At 42.9% G+C, this 20,021-nt stretch overlaps 1 protein-coding gene across 1 annotated transcript in view; it reads right to left on the reverse strand.

Moving 5' to 3' along the window:
• The window catches only part of LOC137256144 (ferric-chelate reductase 1-like), a 104,558-nt gene that overhangs the window by 33,939 nt on the left and 50,598 nt on the right, over positions 1-20,021 (reverse strand). The gene's annotated exons all lie outside the window — the stretch shown is intronic.

A 20,021-nucleotide genomic window follows, 5' to 3' on the forward strand; every position in this document is an offset into this window, starting at 1 on the left:
TATACTTTATCATAGACTTACGCATGGCACGGTGCTGCGAACACTTTGTGGATCGACCACGACATTTCTTTAAAGAAATCGGTGAAAATCAGCGACGACACATAGTTAATACTTTTCTATCGGTATAGGTTATACAGACAGGGCCCACATGCGCAGAGCGATCTTAGACTCACGATTGCCATAAACCAGTATTTAAGAGCTCCTGTTTCAACGCCATGTCTGGAGCTTCGATGGCATTAAGATAATCTTAGGTCCCAGACATAAACCTTATGACTATCTTGGTGCTAAGACAGCTTCGAAATTCTGGGCCCAGGATTACAGTTGGCAGTTTGCCAAGACAACGTGTTTTGTCGAATTCACGCTTGATGATGTAATTTATACTGCACGTTCTTTAAACCATATGTTTTACAAGACACTCGAATGCTTCTTTTGCAGGCACAAGTCCCAAGAGACTAAGATTTAAAAAGCAAGTCAGGTTTGAACTAAGTCTAATCACTCATTTCCTATATCTTACTTAAGATTTATAACGAAGAAAGACCATTATCACAAGACACAATAAAAAGGAGGGCGCTAAATGACACATTTTAGAAAGACCAACCCCAAAGCCGCCAATATCAAACGGCACCATCAGTTGACTTAAAACGTTTGAGTATCTGTCGTCAGTTTTTAGACAGACGGCGTCGATTTAACAAGATAAGTTTAATCGTATCGAGGTCCAATGCGCCAAGTTATTCGTAGACAGAGCATCAAGATGGCGCTTCGCAGAGTTTTACTACTACCGGTGCTCGCTTTGGTTTTCCCACGTGAGCGTCCAACTCAACTGAGAGATAGAAATACTGCTGACTCCAGATTGACCTTTGCTATAGTCTCAGTCAAGAAGGAATGAAATTATTATACCAGTCACATTGAAGCCTTATGCTGGATTAGATTAGAAGTGAGTGAGTGAGTGAGTTTAGCTTTACGCACTCAGCACTATTCCAGCTATATAGCGGCGGTCTGTGAGTAATCGAGTCTGGACCAGACAATCCAGTGATCAACAACATGAGCATCGATCTGCCCAATTGGGAACCGATGACACGTGTCAACCAAGTCAGCGAGCCTGACCACCCGATCCCGTTAGTCGCCTCTTACGACACGCATAATCGCCTTTTATGGCAAGCATGGGTTGCTGAACGTCTATTCTACCCAGGAACCTTCACGGAAAAATAAAGGAACGCTTGAACTTTCATGTGATCCCTTGTTTTGTTCCCTCAGTATATATAAATGGGTGAGTATGATGTTAGGCCGCTTTCAGCAATGTTCCAGCAATATCAGGGCGGGGGACACCGGAAATTAGCTCCACACACTGAACACAGGAGGGTGAATGTTTCGAGGTCGTGACCCGACTTAAATACCGAAATTGATACTTATTCATACAATATCTACACCCTTGCTTTAAAATGGGTCTTCCTAACGCTCATTGGTATCTTTGCACGTGTAATTGATTACTGGACCAGAAAATCGAATGACAAGGTCTCTCACTCACTTGAGAGACCATTCATAATTACAATTTTGCAAGTGAACCAACCCGTGAAGACTTGGGTTAGAATTGGTCTTCGCCGCCCCGAATATAAATGAATACATTTACGTATACGGGCACACCTTGGGCTCTTGCTGCAGGGGCGTTTGAGTAGCCAGGTAGTGTTCGCTCGCCACGCTATGTTTGATTCCCCATATGGGGACATTTTCCAGGCCATTTCTGGTTTCTTGGTGCCGCTTGAAAGCGTCAAAAAGCCAACCTGAGACCGGGCGTAAAATCCTTGGAGACAACTTTGTGTGCAGACTCTTTCATTGTCGTCACAACCCGTAGTATACAGTACACAACCCCGTGTCCTAAAAGGAATTAATCCACGAATCAGTTGGTAGATGATCAAACGATGGCCACACGAATACGTACAAACACCTAGTTGCGGGTACAGGAACGTGCAGTAAACTTGGACTAAGTACAAAGAGTTCCACACTCCAGTCCACCCGGCTGAGAAAGGGTGCCTGGTAAGGATGAGAAAGTCGCAACAATTCGGTGCGCCTTGTGACTACAAGAGTTGAATACTCCTCGGGTGGTGAGATTATTAATACGGCGTACCGTTCAGATTGACATCCAGTGGTCGAGGGAAACAATACAAGCGCCTTGAGTATTTACTAGCCGCTTGGATATGTGCGCTATATAAAAACGCTAACCCGTTCAGTACGCTATCTATGCTTTAAGCGCCCTGATATCTTTACGTAAAGGGTCCTTAATAATATACGTTGATAATTTGGAATAAATACGCTGAGGGGCCCAAAATCTATGCCTTAAGGCTCATAAACTTCCACATATCTCGAACATCTAAAGTGTTTGAATTGTAGGAAACCATGTTCAGGTTCGATTTATTAACATTTTTCAACACATATCATCACAGGAAAGAATCTCAGGACTTGGAACATGAGAAGATATTAATCTTAGCCGTTTCGGTGCGATCCTGTATTTAGGATCAATAAGTTCTTAAACTAGCTTTTTTCCCAAATTAAAATGCGAACACGAATTTTTTTTTCAGATCTAACTCCGCTTCTGTTGCAAAAAAGGTACCACAGGAATCCTGGAAAGGTGCCTTGGGCTATCCAGAAAAAGGATGCAGTAACTTCTTAGCATTCAGAACACATTCCTGATATTTTCTTAGAATGTTTGGAAATACGCATGTCGTCATGCAACCAGCGTACATCTGGACTTCCGGAAACATTTGCAGGAACCAAGCACAGCATCCCTCAGCCGTTCAGTAAAGAATCATAGAGCTTTTGAGACAGGTTATGCTGGGTGAATGACTGATTGTGGTTATAGCAACATTTCAGCAAAATCACGGCGGGAAATGATTTCACACATTGTATCCACGTGGGGAATCGAACTCGGGTCTTCGGCGTGACGAGCGAACGCTTTAACCACCTGCTATCAGGTTACAAATCGAAATTAATTCCGGGACAAAATTCTATTTACGTATAGTGCAAACAGACCAAAATCACATATTAAGCCACAGCCGACCTGCATTCAGGTGAAGAAAGCAAAGAAAGAGTCCTAAACAATTCTGTTATCGTAATTTTTTGTTAGTAAGTGAATTAACACTTTCAGTGTTAATTAGCCTGTACAGCACCAACCTGCCTTCCCTCGATAATGAGATATGTGCTTTGGACTCGGCAAACAACGACCGTGAGTCAGGGCAGTTGGTAAAAGAACGCGTTACCATGCCAAATTAATAGTGAATCAATTTGCCTACGGGAGGTTTAAAGAGCCGCTGTCACCAATTCACAAACGCCGGTACCATGAAGGGCCGGGCATTAAAATAATGGCATTCTGATAGGTGGACACTCCCTGCGACGTCTGTGACGTCAGAGCAGCGTCATGGGAGGTGATGGCATTCTCCTTTACCATGTAGTTAAGTTCCTTACTACTCGGCGTTGTTTGAGTAATTGCTTGATGGAGGGGAGGGTTGAGTGTAAACATGCTGTGACGTTTGATGAATGTGCGCATTCTGATGGGGCTTCTGTATTATGGATATCTGGATTCAAGACTGGTAGGGTAGCCTAGTAGTTAAACCTTCCGTTCGTGAAGCAGAACACCCGGGTTCGATTCATCATATGGGTACAATGTGTGAAGACCATTCTCGTGTCCCCTGTGGCAGTGTTCAAAATAATCGGAGGCCCGGAGGCCCAGTTCCAGTTGTCATTACATCGGGTCGGCATTTTCCGACATGTGCAGGCCCCCGTTGCCTTGTGTACATTTTCTGTCTTTTTTCGCAACTGGAATATTCCTCTTGCTTTTTCGATTTAATAACGTTCGGGAATCATCCATGATCCGTCATGTTACGACAACTTACAGTTTCATTTTCTGGTATTTGAGCGCTTTGCGCATAGGAATGACAAAATCACTCTTAAAGAAATATAAACTGTCTGTCCGTCATTGGGCTCGGTAAATGTTTTGTAGAAACAGAGTGAAACTGTGTACAGTGTTGTCTATTTTGTTTTACTGGTTTGACAATCACAAAACGGGCCTGCAGATTTCATTCAGGGTCTGTAGATTTTAAAGCTTGCTGGCGACAACAGGCCCTGATGTCAAACTGGTAAATTGAAGTATTGCAAGCACTAATGGCCAGAACCAGTTTATTACACAGATTATTAATTGATCTTTTTGCCACTGTTTTAGGAGTGCGAAATGGTTCTCTCCAGTAACGTGAATAAACTCGGGTAACGGAATGTAAATGATGAACAGTGGGACAACGTAAAACCGATTTGTACAATACCACGTGAATCGTGAATGCTGATCATCGAAGTCTCAATTATTTTAGTGAGTGAGTGAGTGAGTGAGTTAAACCCTTTACCTTCACCTGTAGTAGAGATGATATGAGACAATCGAAGCTAGGTACTTGGCTTGGTGAGTGAGCACTAACTACTAGAGTGAGTGTGAGTGAGTGAGTGAGTGAGTGAGTGACTGAGTGAGTGAGTTAAACCCTTTACCTTTTGAAAACTCTGTCATTAATCTTGGTAGTCAATGAAATGTTTTCACTCATTTTTTTGTCTTTATGACCCTGTTTGTATTTCTTGTATTTAATACTGAACATTACATACACAAATTCTTTATACTTGACATGCAACACTTTTGCGTGTGAGTATACATATATGGGGTGAGTGAGTGAGTTTAGTTTTACATCGCACTCAGCAATATTCCAGATATATGGCGGCGGTCTGTAAATAATCGAGTCTGGACCAGACAATCCAGTGATCAACATGAGCATCGATCTGCGCAATTGGGAACCGATGACATGCGTCAACCAAGTCAGCGAGCCTGACCATTCGTTAGTCGCCTTTTACGTCAAGCATAGTCACCTTTTATGGCAAGCATGGGTTGCTGAAGGCCTTTTCTACCCCGGGCCTTCACCAGTGAAGGGGATGCTGCAACACTGTTGAGAGTTCAGGAGCAGAAAGCGGAGACTTTGAAAAGACGAAAATGAGGCTGTGACAGGGTTACTTCCCTTTCTTTGAAATCCCAAGGGAACCATTTAAAAAAACGCGAACACTTCTTGCACGGTGGAGTGATGTATCTACACGCGTGAATTCTTGCATATAACACCATTTTTATATTTTGTTGCAGAGCAGGATATTAATACCGGTGGGGTTGGAAAATACCGAAAACATCCCTGTCCTAATGGTTGTTTTGTACACTGAAGCTGGGTGGAATATCGATGTTTCTTAGTACAGCCCAGTGGGATCGTTGGCCCATTCATTCAGTGTGTCAGGGGGTGAAAGCCTAATTAACACTACCTAATGGACACATTTTACATGGGGATACAGTGTGAATGAGCTATTCGTAAAATGTGCTCGTACTACCCCGGCGGATATGACGGTTTGTATAGAAATCTCCATTTAAACACCAACTGACATTAGAATCGTGGCCTTTAAAGAAATATCTAAATTAGAGATGTGTTACGTGGGCTTAGTTGTTTCCTCTCATTGATATTAGATTAAGAAATAACATGATAACTATATGGGCGTGCACGGAATGGTTCCTGATACCCGGTGATCTGGCAGAGTTGATGAATTTCACAATCATATTCGGAATGTCGGTGAGGTGAAATGGTTTTTTTTATGTCGTTCTTAAGAACATTTCGCTCACAGGGCGACGTGCACGCGTGGCTGCTTGTACTAGCCCAGACCTAACCTGGCTCTGCAGTGCTAGCTCACTGAGATACCATGCCGCAGTTAAGCATTAAAACCGCACTCGTAAACATTATACTGTTTCCGAGTCGACTAGTCCTTGTTGTGCTCATTATTGCCGAGCACCAGGCAGGGACCAAAAAGTACCATATTTTGACGTCTTTTGGTATGACGCGGTCGGTTTCGAACCCGCTACCATCCACTCTCCAGGCGGAGTCGGAATGAAAGCCGCATTACGTACCCAGATGAAGTTACTGTGACCCGACAATATTAATACATTCGTGAGAAGGAATATCTGACCTAATATGTCTCGAACAGAGATTACACGCCCTTGTATATATTATTACTAAACCTGCGCGATCTACAGCATGTTCCCATTTTGTCTGTGCTCTCATCAAAAGTATGAAAACCCTTTGGGCTCGGGAACCATACAAACATCGAGGGTGTATCATCCCATGTCCCACTCGTGACCAGTGAACGACTTATGATATGCACTGGACTAATCCAAGTCAGTTCTAATGTCTATAATAATTACTATCATCATAATATGATAATACTGTCTCAGAAATTGGATTGATGAAGCTAAATCAAGACTCCTGCTGCGTCTGTCCTTTTGCCGGTCACAAAATGCTTCTTTCGGCAATGTAGACGATGGTCAATGTCTCTATATACACGAGGTCGGGAAGTTACTTGATGCGGTGTCGGGAGAGGGCTGATTTCACACTTGGAAATAAAGTCATGGTAGCAGCAGCATTGTGACTAGATGACCGAGCTCTCCATTGTACACCTACTTGACTGTGGAGACGACCTCTTGAAAACGTTTGTGGGGACGACTGGGGAGACGACCTCTTGAACACGTTGGCGGGGACGACTGGGGAGACGACCTCTTGAACACGTTGACGGGGACGACTGGGGAGACGACCTCTTGAACACGTTGACGGGGACGACTGGGGATCATGCTCTGTGTTTTCAACAGGGGGATGAGTGTGATCATTGGTTGAAGTGACATGATCAACAGGGGGATGAGTGTGATCGTTGGTTGAAGTGACATGATCAACAGGGGGATGAGTGTGATCACTGGCTGAAGTGACATGATCAACAGGGGGATAAGTGTGATCGTTGGCTGAAGTGACATGATCAACAGGGGGATGAGTGTGATCATTGGCTGAAGTGACATGATCAACAGGGGGATGAGTGTGATCGTTGGCTGAAGTGACATGATCAACAGGGGGATGAGTGTGATCACTGGCTGAAACGACATGATCAACAGGGGGATGAGTGTGATCGTTGGCTGAAGTGACATGATCAACATGGGGATGAGTGTGATCACTGGCTGAAACGACATGATCAACAGGGGGATGAGTGTGATCGTTGGCTGAAACGACATGATCAACAGGGGGATGAGTGTGATCATTGGCTGAAACGACATGATCAACAGGGGGATGAGTGTGATCATTGGCTGAAGTGACATGATCAACAGGGGGATGAGTGTGATCATTGGCTGAAGTGACATGATCAACATGGGGATGAGTGTGATCATTGGTTGAAGTGACATGATCAACAGGGGGATGAGTGTGATCGTTGGCTGAAGTGACATGATCAGCAGGGGGATGAGTGTGATCGTTGGCTGAAGTGACATGATCAACAGGGGGATGAGTGTGATCGTTGGCTGAAGTGACATGATCAACAGGGGGATGAGTGTGATCATTGGCTGAAGTGACATGATCAACAGGGGGATGAGTGTGATCGTTGGCTGAAGTGACATGATCAACAGGGGGATGAGTGTGATCATTGGCTGAAGTGACATGATCAACATGGGGATGAGTGTGATCACTGGCTGAAACGACATGATCAACAGGGGGATGAGTGTGATCATTGGTTGAAGTGACATGATCAACAGGGGGATGAGTGTGATCGTTGGCCGAAGTGACATGATCAACAGGGGGATGAGTGTGATCGTTGGCTGAAGTGACATGATCAACAGGGGGATGAGTGTGATCGTTGGTTGAAGTGACATGATCAACAGGGGGATGAGTGTGATCACTGGCTGAAACGACATGATCAACATGGGGATGAGTGTGATCGTTGGCTGAAACGACATGATCAACAGGGGAATGAGTGTGATCGTTGGCTGAAGTGACATGATCAACATGGGGATGAGTGTGATCGTTGGCTGAAGTGACATGATCAACAGGGGGATGAGTGTGATCGTTGGCTGAAGTGACATGATCAACAGGGGGATGAGTGTGATCATTGGCTGAAGTGACATGATCGCAAATGGTGCTACAACTACCTTTACAGCAAATGTTGGGACAACAAACCTCGAACAACCTCTACTCATCAAGCCTTGGAGAAGCCTGTCCTCTTATGATCAGACCGTGTTTACGGAGATAATCTTCTTGTGTGTGTTCACATGATCCTTTTACTGTTAACAACAATATACAGAAATGGTATGGTAAAATCAAGATCAAGCTGGGAGTATCTTTGTCATTCACTAACGGCACACGCAATGAAACTTGAGACATGCTCATTTATGCAAATGAGGTGTTCCACCTTCCCCAAGTTTTCACTGTTGGCAAAAGGATGTCTCTCTCTCTCACTCTCTCTCTGACCTCGACTGTCGGCTTGAGTCTGTGATGTAATACAGCAGTTTCTATGACATATTCCGAAAGGCCTTCAAATATACGAGATATTTAAGACAGGACTGCACAATAGATCATAACACATAAAACAACACACTAACAACAAAATTAGAACTAACTGTAAGTAATGTATTCTAAAAACCCTCAGATTGACTACGTCACTGCTGCAATAATTATATCACTTGTTTATTTCTTGTTGATTTAGTTTTTTTTAATTGTAAACGTATCGGGTGTTGACGTATAGTGATTCGTGTTACATCTTTAACAACCTTTGATATTTGCGAAGTAATAATTTAGGTAAAATGTAGAATGCAAGAGCTGCAATAAAGTGGCATAGGTAGTTTTTTGTTTTGAGTGAGTGAATGAATATTGTTTAACCCGCATGAGCGATGTTGCAGCTGGTTTCTGCTGTTGCTTGACGTATATGCAAACGTTGAGCATCGCAGTCGGAATTATTTTAGTGAGTGAGTGAGTGAGTTTAGTTTAATGCCGCACTCAACAATATTCCAGCTATATGGAGGCGGTCTGTAAATAATCGAGTCTGGACCACACAATCCAGTGATCAAAGGGCATGAGCATCGATCTGCACAAGTGGGACTCGATGACATGTGTAAACCAGGTCTGCGAGCCTGACCACCCGATCCCGTTACTCGCCCCTTACGACAAGCACGGGTTGCTGAAGATCAATATTCTAGCCCGCCAAATGATCATTGTCAATGTCGAACAAACAAAATCTTGTGGCTTGAAGAAAAATAAACAGCGTATTGCAGCGGAGACAACAGAATTCTGTCTCAACTTCATCTGCAATAATATTTATTAAGCAAAATGTAATTCGCACTGAAACACATCGTGTTGCAGTTAAAATGCAACTGATTGGCTTCCATTGAAGAGAAAACATCATCTCTTATAAAATCAATATCGCCTACTCCTCACGATACCCCTCCCCCACCCTCCCTCCTTTTCAAAGTAGGTGCTTGTTTCTTGGGGGTACTTAGTTGGTAGTTGGATGTGCTGAAATCAACAGGTTTGGATTCGGGCCGTGGACCAACAACTACTTGGAGTCGATCCACAGAACTGAATTAGTTCTCGAATCACGAGAGACAGATTTATCTGAAAGAGTCATCTCACTTCTGTGTTCTGGAAACCGAAGTCAAGAAGTTGTACCTTGCTGAATAAAACCTGTGATAATATGGTGCCAGAAAACGTTTGCTACAAAGACGCCACATTAACAATCAAACGAACGCAGTGAAAGAATATCTGAAAACAAATCCGTTTTTTTTCCAATTTTCTCTGCAACGCCAACCCAGACTGCAGTCTCAGCAGATAATGACCAATCCATGATGGCGAGGTAGACAGGACGGGCGTGTGCGTTGATAGAGTTGTATCTAACCTGTTCTTATCGTCATAATGGCAACCGTCGGCATTCGTTACAAAACCTTTTACCCGAAATGTAATACTTTCGAGACAACGTGGCACCAGCATGGTTTCAACAACACTGAAGCGTTCGGATTTACTTTGGAATGATTGAACAGGACGATGTTCATTTTTTTGGTGGAGGCTAATGTTTTTCGTGTTTTCGTGACAGCAAAGGCCATATGTTAAACTAATCTGTAAAGGTTATTTCCATGTGAGAGGCAAAACCATTTCCTTCACTTCATCATCGTACTTACCCCTGACAGTAGTTCAAAAGTGCCATGGCTGATAAAAGTTTCTTGCCGGTTGGGGTAGGGATTTGCAAGTTTTCTATCCGTCAAAATCATGTTCTTTTTTTCGCAGTTAATGTACATGAATAGCAGTTCAAAATGTTCGTCTGTACCAGGAAGTGCATCCATCATTACCATTGGTAAAACGACATGGATTTGAAATGAATATAAGTAAGCATTTCCTAGGTTGTTGATCCAGTCATCTGTCGTTCTAGCTATCTTTCTTCAGCTGGAATATTGCCGAGTGCAGCGTAAACCAAAACTCGTTCACTATCTGGCTTAGATACACGCACACCCGCCCGCACACTCTAGGCATGTTGTAAATTGTTTGAAAGTTTGCTTGTAGAGAATGAAGAAGATTTTTATAAACAAAACCTGTCAAGCTTGCTTGGAACATTATGTCCCTTGCCATAAGTTGAGTGATGGGGCGGGGTGGTGGTGATGGTGCTATGTGTGTGTGTGTGTGTGTGTGTGCGTGCGTGCGTGCGTGCGTGCGTGCGTGCGTGCGTGCGTGTGTTATGGACAGCCGACAGGTTATTCTCAAATTGAGCGTATAGACAAGGATAAAGATGACACAAGTCTTCAGCATCACTGACAGGCAGTGCAGAATGATCGAGAGAGCAAATATATAGTTCTAAATATGCTAAAGACAACCCGATTGTTTCTTTTGGCAATAGTTGTTATACATTGTGACTGTTGGGTATTGCAAAGGACATCCTTCCAACTGAGTCTGGCTAGCTATTCTCGAAACGTAGCCCTGCGAACTTTACGATCCCTGTTAAGAATTCTCAGGGCTACGAACGTTTCGAGAATGAGGGCCCTGATTTGTATGTATAAACGTGTCATATATTCATGAGATCACCGTCTTGACTCTGCCTGTTTGTATAGTTATATACATGTGTTTCATCACAGCAGATGGTGTTCCTGTGACTCAGCTCTATACTGAACAGCAAAAGAAACGCAAGTTTCCAAAAAATGAAATCTCATCAAAGTAAGCGTTTCTGTTTATGCCTTTTGTTTAAAAACTTGACAAAGCAAAAACCCCCAAACAAACAAATAAACAAACAAAGAAAACCCACAAAAATGTGGCAAAAACGATAAATATCGCCAATTACTGTAACCCAGTATATATATCATATAAATAATATTTATTTTGGATCAAACCTGCCTGTTAACTCTATAAACGAGTGCACTGAAATGAAAACGTCTTTGTTTACTGTTGTGGAACCGTTTTGGTTTCCAAGCAAGACTGATTTTAGGTGTATTAGTTGCTATGCTCTTGTTGCCACCAGATAGTTCGTGAGTAAGTGAGTTTAGTTTTATGCCGCTTTTGCAATATTTCAGCAATATCACGGTGGGAACACCAGAAATGGGCTTCACACATTGTACCCATGTGGGGAATCGAATCCGGATGTCCGGAGTGACAGGAACATGCTTAAACCACTAGCCTACCTCACAAGGTGGTTAGAGAGAACACCGCGAGTTGCGCCATTACATTTCACAAAACATACCTACGCACGCACATAAGTAAATTTACTCTTGGAGTCTACATACTAAAAGAGCACATTTTCATTTTGTTCACATGATGTTCGTGTCAAGCTGAACTTCATTTTGTGATAAAATGCAAAAGAGTTTCCTTAATTAAAGACAATGTTCCAGAGAGCAGAAGGTCACGGATTCAATCTCCAGTTGTGTCAGTTAAAAAATGGTACTTGTTGGGGCATGGCATTACAGTGGGCACACACACTCACACGCACGCACACACACACACACATGATCACGCACATGTTATACTAGAGCAAAAACCGTGAACGCCTCATTCATCTCAACTCAACACAACACACAGCCACGTGAAGCCGTTCCCTGGAAATGTCTAAAAACACGTGTCACCACTACCGAATTAAGCGTAAATCAATTTGTCTACGGGGGTTTAAAAAGCCGCTGTGACCAATTCACAAACGTCAGTACCACCAGGAAGGACCTGTCATCGCCACACGAGGAACTGGGCATCCCAATAATGGCATTCTGATCGGTGGACACTCTCTGCAACGTCTGTGACGTCAGAACAGCGCCATGGGACGTTGCCATCGGCCGTCTACAATGTAGTTAATTTCTCTACTACTGGGCACAGTTAGAGTAATTACTCTCAAATGAGGGCAGCATTCAATGGAAACATGCTTCAGCATCTGCAAGATCGCTAAGCATCGTGATGGAGCGTGGGTCGTTTCACGTGGCCTGGATGGCGAGGTTAAAAATATGCAAAGTTTGTATGACAGGGTTTGTGCGCTGAATTAATAGTAAAAGTGGGAGGTTCTTGGCGGTCAAATTACATTTGGTTTCGGAAATTGAGAGGACATGTGAGGATTGCCTTGAGAACTAGCATCGCTTTGTGATGGTCCGAGCATTCTAAGAAGTATACACGTGGGCTGAAATTTGAAGTGGTCATGGCCGTGTCACCATATGGTATCCAGACTGTAGAGAAAGAGAAAACACTTGAACCCTCAACCTGAGGACATTTACTCCCATTTATTCTCCTAGTATCCCTTGACGAATGAAGCAAGGATCTTGCTACGGGCGCAGTGGGATAGCCTAGGGGATAAAGTGTTGATCCGTCCAGCCGAGTACAAGGGTTCGATCCCCACATGAGCACAATGTGTGAGGCCTTTTCTGGTGACCCTTATGATGATAGTGCTTGAATATTGAAGAAAGTGGTGTAAATCCACAAATCCACAAATCCACTCACTAATTGTTTCAAGGAGAGCTAAATAATGGACCGTAGGTAATGGCGGATCTCTAGACTGTCCACCAGAAGAATGGCTTCGTTTCCCCCTGTTGGAGGGGCTTTGGGTTAGCTCAAATGTTAAAACACTCGCTCTTCGCGCCGAAAACCCTGTTTCGATTACCCACATCGGCGTGAAGCCCATTTCTGGTATCCATCGCCGTGATAATCCTTGAATATTGTTATTGGCGGCGTAAAACTATACTCACTCCTTGTAGACAGAGATATTATTCTGGAAGCAGTGTTAGACACAAGAAGCTCAAAGTGAAATCCAGGACCTCACCATCCCAGAATATTGAACAGCTGGTCTCTAACCAAACAAGCCGGCCATTATCTTGGATATCTGTTCCTGGGGATAGGAAGGTGGCGATATGCCTGGCGGACACGTTCACTGGATCTGTGTTAACATTCAGTTGGTTTAACATTACAGTAGCTCAGATGGCAGCTGTATTTCAAATCTCTGTCATGACAATATTTGCAATAATAAAACCGTCCCACCCTCTAAAACAGATACAACCCCATGAAAACAGCAATGACAACAATCCTATCGCCTCTAAAAATCCAGAAACAAAAACAAAAACAAAATAACCCCTCAAAATTAACCACCATTTCTTAAACAAAACAAAACAAAACAAAATTTTTAACAAGTAAAACTAATACAAAACCAAAACAAAATTAAAACAAAGAAAACAAAACAAAACCAAACAAAAAACAAAAAAAACAAAAACAAAAACAAAAAAACAACAACCAACAACAATACCCCCCCCCCCAAACTGAAACTGTTATGATGATTATCATTACGTTTAAATGAAAAAGGTGTCATCCATAACAGTACACTTTGTCGATATTTTAGAGACACTCTAAAAGAGAGACGCGACAAAGGAAACCTCAATAACTTCTTTTAGAGGCATTTTGAGTGAGTGAGTGAGTTTGGTTTTACGCCGCTTTTAGCAATATTCCAGCGATATCACGGCGGGGACACCAGAAAATGGGCCTCATTCATTGTACCCATGTGGGGAATCGAACCCGGGTCTTCGGCGTGACGAGCGAACGCTTTCACCACTAGGTGTGTGTGTGTGTGTGTGTGTGTGTGTGTGTGTGTGTGTGTGTGTGTGTGTGTGTGTGTGTGTGTGTGTGTGTGTGTGTGTGTGTGTGTGTGTGTGTGTGTGTGTGTGTGTGTGTGTGTGTGTGTGTGTGTTTTCTTCACAAACACTCAGTATGGCGACACATGGCGCAAAAAGTACACGAATCAACGTTCGAAATAATCGTCGGCTTGCAGGCCCGGCAGTTTCAAACACCTGCAGGCCCTTGTTGCCTTTAGTACATTATCTTTTTTCTTTTTACATTGTCTTTTTTCGCAGCTGGAATCCTTCCCTTGTTTTCCCCCTTAATTAACGTTCAGGAATCATCCATGATCCACCATGTTACGATAAGTTACATGTTGACTCCCTGGTATTTCAGCGCTTTGCACATAAAATGTCAACATCACTCTTTAACAAATAAAAACTCTCTGGCCGTCACACTTCGCTTAATCATTTCGCACAAACAGTGTGAAACTGCGTACAGTATAGTCTATTTGTTTTATTGATTTGACTTTAACAAAAGTGGTCTGCAGATTTCATTCAGAGCCTGTAGATTTTAAAGCCTGCGAAACAGGTAAATTAAAGTACTTGAACATCGACTCCAGCTATATAAGAGGGCCTGTAAGCAATCGCGTCTTGACCAGACAACCCAGTGATTGATGTAAAGAGCACATTCCAAATTGGGGATATGATGACACACACTCAAGCAGCCCATCAGGCTAGTTTTACCAGCCTCACACGACAGACATATGCTACCGGGGACCTGTCTTAACCCCTCATCCCCCGTGGGCCGTAAATGTACTCATTCTACTGAAGATCCGCAACCCAAACACCTCCAGCATGTGATTATTCATGATGTCATTGATTGATCGTCTAGCCTAACGGGTGATTTATATTTACGGAGCTCTTTGTTGTGGTGGAATCGATGGCACTAATACAGAGCGTTATACCGTAATCCTTGACGCTCGCAAACCAAATCTATAGTTGTCATGTTCGTAAGAGGGTCTTTTCCTTCTATTAAGAGGATGACGGAGGCATCAATATCCTCCCAACCCATGCATGCATATAGTTACATATAATGATCAGAGATGTCTGTTAAAAACGGTAAGCACCAGTCCTATCAGGAGAACAAACTGACGGGCAAAGGAAATTTGAGGTGAAATTGGATCTGATAAAATAAACATAAAGACCCGAAACACTAATATATTATAATTATCACATATATCAACAATGAATAACCAATTCCTAATTGTTCTGGCAACCATCCGTATATATACAATACTGCCGTTTAACCGCATGGACAAGGAGACGTGCAAGGGTTATAGTGAGCGAGTGAATGATTATCGTTTTACACGGCTTCAAGCAATATCAACGGAGGGGGACACCGGAAATGGGCTTCACAAATAGTACCAATGGGGGAATCGAACCCGCCCGACAAGCGGACGCTTTGACCATTATGCTACATCACCACCCCTCAAAGATAATAACATGGACAACAGGGCCGCAGTTCTTCGCTCCGTTGACCCGGAAGTCGACAGGGGTAATAGTGGCGAAGAACGATATTACAGGGTTGCGCTTAAAATGTTTCATTAAATATATTTTACGTGATTAAATAATGAATGTGGGACTGGGAATCTGACAGCGCAACCCTGTGAGGAAACAGGTGTCTACCTGTAATGGTGGCGATGAGGGAAGACTGGTCATTTTTGCTTTGCGGCGAAACCATATTTGCGCTACATTTTGCCTGTGGTCAGATTCTTCATGTAAAATGGTGCTACGTACGGCAAGGTGACTACAAGTGTAGAAAAGCGAATCAGCCGCATGTTTTGAGACGATCCAAAGATTCTACACAGTGCTACTCAAGTGAAGAGGATGCGGTATCGATTGAACACTCGCTGCATGTTCTGGGATTGTTTAATTCATAAGCCAAGCACAGCGTTAAAATGGAATTTGTTGTATTTGACAACCTCATAGATACAATTTCACCCCAGGGAGTATTTCATAGTCGTGGTGACCACTTGAATATGGTTCCAGTTGTCCGTGCAGAGCTGGCAGTTCTTTATCATCTGCAGGTCGTGGATGTGTGAGTGAAAAAGAAATTACTGTCACATCGGCAATATTTCAGCCATGTCTTGACTAAATCAAATTACAGATTTACAATAATTAAAAGTAAATTATAATATCTGCCAACAAAGGACAGTAAATCAACTATATAATCACAAAAAATAATTTAAAATAATAATTAGGTCGAATGTGAAGTAGGATAAAACCTCATAACTTCAACATCTCAAGGATCGCAATCTTAATGGACCTCGAAAATTTTAAATAAAACTCGAAGGTTAGTGATGAGGATGAACCGGCCTCTGATTTTAGAGCTGAGGATCGACAACGCTAATAAAGCCATTTTAACATGAAGTTGAGTTCCTTCAGCGTTGTGCGTGATGATGTTGCGTGCACTCTACGACAAATACATTGCTAAAGTGAGGAAGGCACATTGCTTGTGTTTTTGACATGTAATCAGGACGGTTCCTGAAATACGTCCAGTTTCATTTCGTACGTAATACGGAGCATTGCCGGGGTTAATGGAAATGAGAGTGCTTTATTTTTTGCTGACGCAGGAATATGTCCATTTGAATTTCTTTCAAATACATAAAACGGACTAAACATTACATTTCAAAAAGCATTGATGATATATCAATTCCAATACCGAATGAAATCCTTATATGTAAACCAATAAACGAGATGAAAAAAATGTTTTCTATTAAAGTAACTTTTTTTCACAGATATAGCCGATAGTAATCGATTCATATTTCACCCTGATTAACATTTCTCTTATATTACCTTTAAACACCAGTCGAGTTTCAAGATGTAAGTTCTTGAGAAAAAAATATGTAAAAGACCCGGGTTCGATGTCCCACATGCGAACCCGGGTATTCGGCGTGACGAGTGAACGCTATAACCATGTAGGATCACCCACCACCCCAGTCCGTGGCCTGACGTAGAGGAGCAAGTCTAGGTTTGTTTCGCGAAGGCAACGCTGCTCCAACTGCCAATCGATTCCAGATGAAGACGCCTCATTTTGTCGATAAAAACGGCGTTTGATTTAACAAGTTTGGGCTAAAATTAGTCCGCCAGTGTTGAGGGAGAGCCGAAGTGGCGTGAAATTGCTCGGGGAACATTTTGGCCTAACACCGGGAACGTTTGTTTGAGTTTAGGTCACATGCTGGGCATTGATGAGTTATTTCCAGAACAGGTTGATTTGACATGTGCTTATGTTAAGAACGAAAATAGAAATTATTTCTGGATGTACACCGTCTTGAAGGTTAAGTTAATTTCACCCGAATGATTAGTATCTCGTCAGTAGAGTAATTAACTTCATATTGGGTTCATTGTCGTGAGTTGTTCTTGGAGAAGCAATTGAGCGATACCAATTGGTTGGAAGACCTAACATAACACGTGACTTTGTAGTAACAGTAAAACGTCTTCATATCTGGGGGAGGTGGGGGTAGCTTTGTGGTTAAAAACGTTCGCTCGTCACGCTGAAGACCTGGGTTCGATTCCCCGCGTGGGTATCATGTGTGAAGCCAATTTGTGACCACCCGACCACCCGATCTAATTTAGTCACGTGGTATTGCTAAAAGCGTCATTATCCGCTACACAGTGTTCGTATCCATGACGACGGCCTGTTAAACATGAAGCATGGATAGCTTGGTTTCGCTAACAAGAAAATAATTTAGCTTCGTCCTGAGATGGCAAGTACGATGATGTTGTCAAATACTACACGGTTTAAATGTTTTTATTAGTGAATGAAGAGATAACGCCCAAATCAATGGTTCGCTTGTACTAACGTTTTGACAGGTATGCGTTATGGTTTGGCTGTTGTATTCCGCCGCACTCTGCAATGCTTCAACTATATTGCGGCGACCTGTAAATAATCGAGTCTGGACCACACAATCCAGTGATTAACAGCATGAGCATGACATGTATCAACCAAATCAGTGAGAACGACCAGCCAATCTAATTTAGTCGCGTCTTACGACACGCACGTGTTACTGAAGATCAGTTCAAAGATCTTCTCCGGTCTGAAGGCGTTATGTCAACAGTATGATACGTTTTAGCCCCAGATCAGAATGAGGGGTAACGTACTCAAACAGCAGGAAACAAAATACTTTCACTCTCACCATCCATTCTGTGGGCCTCTCTCCGGAAACACTCTCCATCTCTGCCACCACGCAAAGCTGCTCTGAAAGTTCATTTGTCCAAGTGCGACTAACGGGATCGGGTGGTCAGGTTCGCTGACTTGGTTGACACAGAGTCATCAGTTCCCAATTGGTCATGTTGTTGATCACAGTACTGTCTGGTCCAGACTCGATTATTTACAAACTGCCGCAATACAGATGGAATATTGCTGAGTGCGTAAAACTTAACTCACCCACGCACTGGTTCAAGGTGTCCTAGTCTAAATTCTCTTTCGCTTTGTATAATCATGTTATAATGAATTCGTGGGAGAATATGGCTCGCTCGTTTTGTTGTTGTTCTTCTTCTGTGCTAAAAGGTCACGAAACGCTTCCATAGCTTACAAGTTTCTATGAAATATATTACTTGTGAAGATAACGTCAGTAATCCATGCTTCTCTTAAGAGCCGGCTGACGTGATCGGGTGGTCAGGCTCGCTGACGTGGTTGACTGACTGACGTGGTTGACAGGCTCGCTGACGTGGTTGACTGACTGACGTGGTTGACAGGCTCGCTGACGTGGTTGACTGACTGAAATGGTTGACAGGCTCGCTGACGTGGTTGACTGACTGACGTGGTTGACAGGCTCGCTGACGTGGTTGACACATGTCATCGTATTCCAGCTGCGTACATTGATGCTCATGCTGTTGATCACTAGATAGTCTGGTCAAGACTCGTACTATTTACAAACCATATAGGTGGATTTTTGCGACTCCGGCCTTAAACAATAAACAGACTTATGAATCACTGTCAGACGTTCAAGAAATCCAGTAATCGACTGACTGAATCTAGGGCAGAAACAGACCAAGTCTGAAATACGTAAGGCAGAATGATCTATCAGGGAATTTGTAACTCGACACTTTTTAAAGTTGTTTTCAACCATGAGTATAACACAATACTCCCCAAAGAGCACATTTGCGCAACACTGCCATATTTTTAGATTTTCTAATCAATCGTAGAATCCCTTACCGATGCTCAGAAGGAAAGAATGACTTAATTGAATCTTCTCAACGTAGAGACGAGGGGCCCCTGGGTTATTATCTTGGATCAAGAACTTTGTGCAGTGTAAGGAAGGATATAGGAATGACATTATGAAGTTGTCAGAGTGCAATATGATAGAATTAACACATAAATGACACACATGAATCAGATTGTAGAGTAGACGTATAGCTGATTTCCGTTCTGAGTGCCACAGAAACGCGGAATATTATGTCCTAGGGGATGATGGATTGTACACACAAAAGGGTCACCTTTAGTAATACTGAAGATTTATCCCGCCCTGGGGGTTGGGGGGACATCCGCAATTTGCCTCACACATCGAAATGTGACAGAATCAAAGAAAATAAGTAAATTGGCTGCTTTCCCCCGAACAATTCTGGCTATAGTCGTCGGGAAGGTGACGACACAAGTGGGATTTCACTTCCATTTCTAGTCTCTTTTCGGGACGGTGGGGAGAAGGAGGTGGGGGTGGGGGTGGATGGAGTTGGGGGAGAAGCTGCCAATATTGGATATAAGCTTCCGATTAATCAGCCGTTCACGACAGGAAACCCACACCTTTCGTAATGCCACATTTTAAAAATGTTGAGTGAATACAACAAAATACAACAAATGTGATTCTTCATCCATTGACTTCTTCACCCAGACCTGTGGTATAAGTGTCCTCTGCGACCAAAGAAACCAAACGAAAAATTTGCACCGATCCCTTTTTGGTCCCACGACAGTGAAACATTATCTTGCATGGATTCTATATTTCACAGTCACGATTTACCAATACGTCAGAAACATCACGGAAAGGACGTAACGTTAACCAGAGACGGATAATCAAATCTGGTTCTTTGGAAAGACGGGCGATCTAATTAACTG

This window comes from Haliotis asinina, chromosome 11, assembly GCF_037392515.1.
Source record: "Haliotis asinina isolate JCU_RB_2024 chromosome 11, JCU_Hal_asi_v2, whole genome shotgun sequence".
In the NCBI taxonomy this organism is placed as follows: domain Eukaryota; kingdom Metazoa; phylum Mollusca; class Gastropoda; order Lepetellida; family Haliotidae; genus Haliotis; species Haliotis asinina.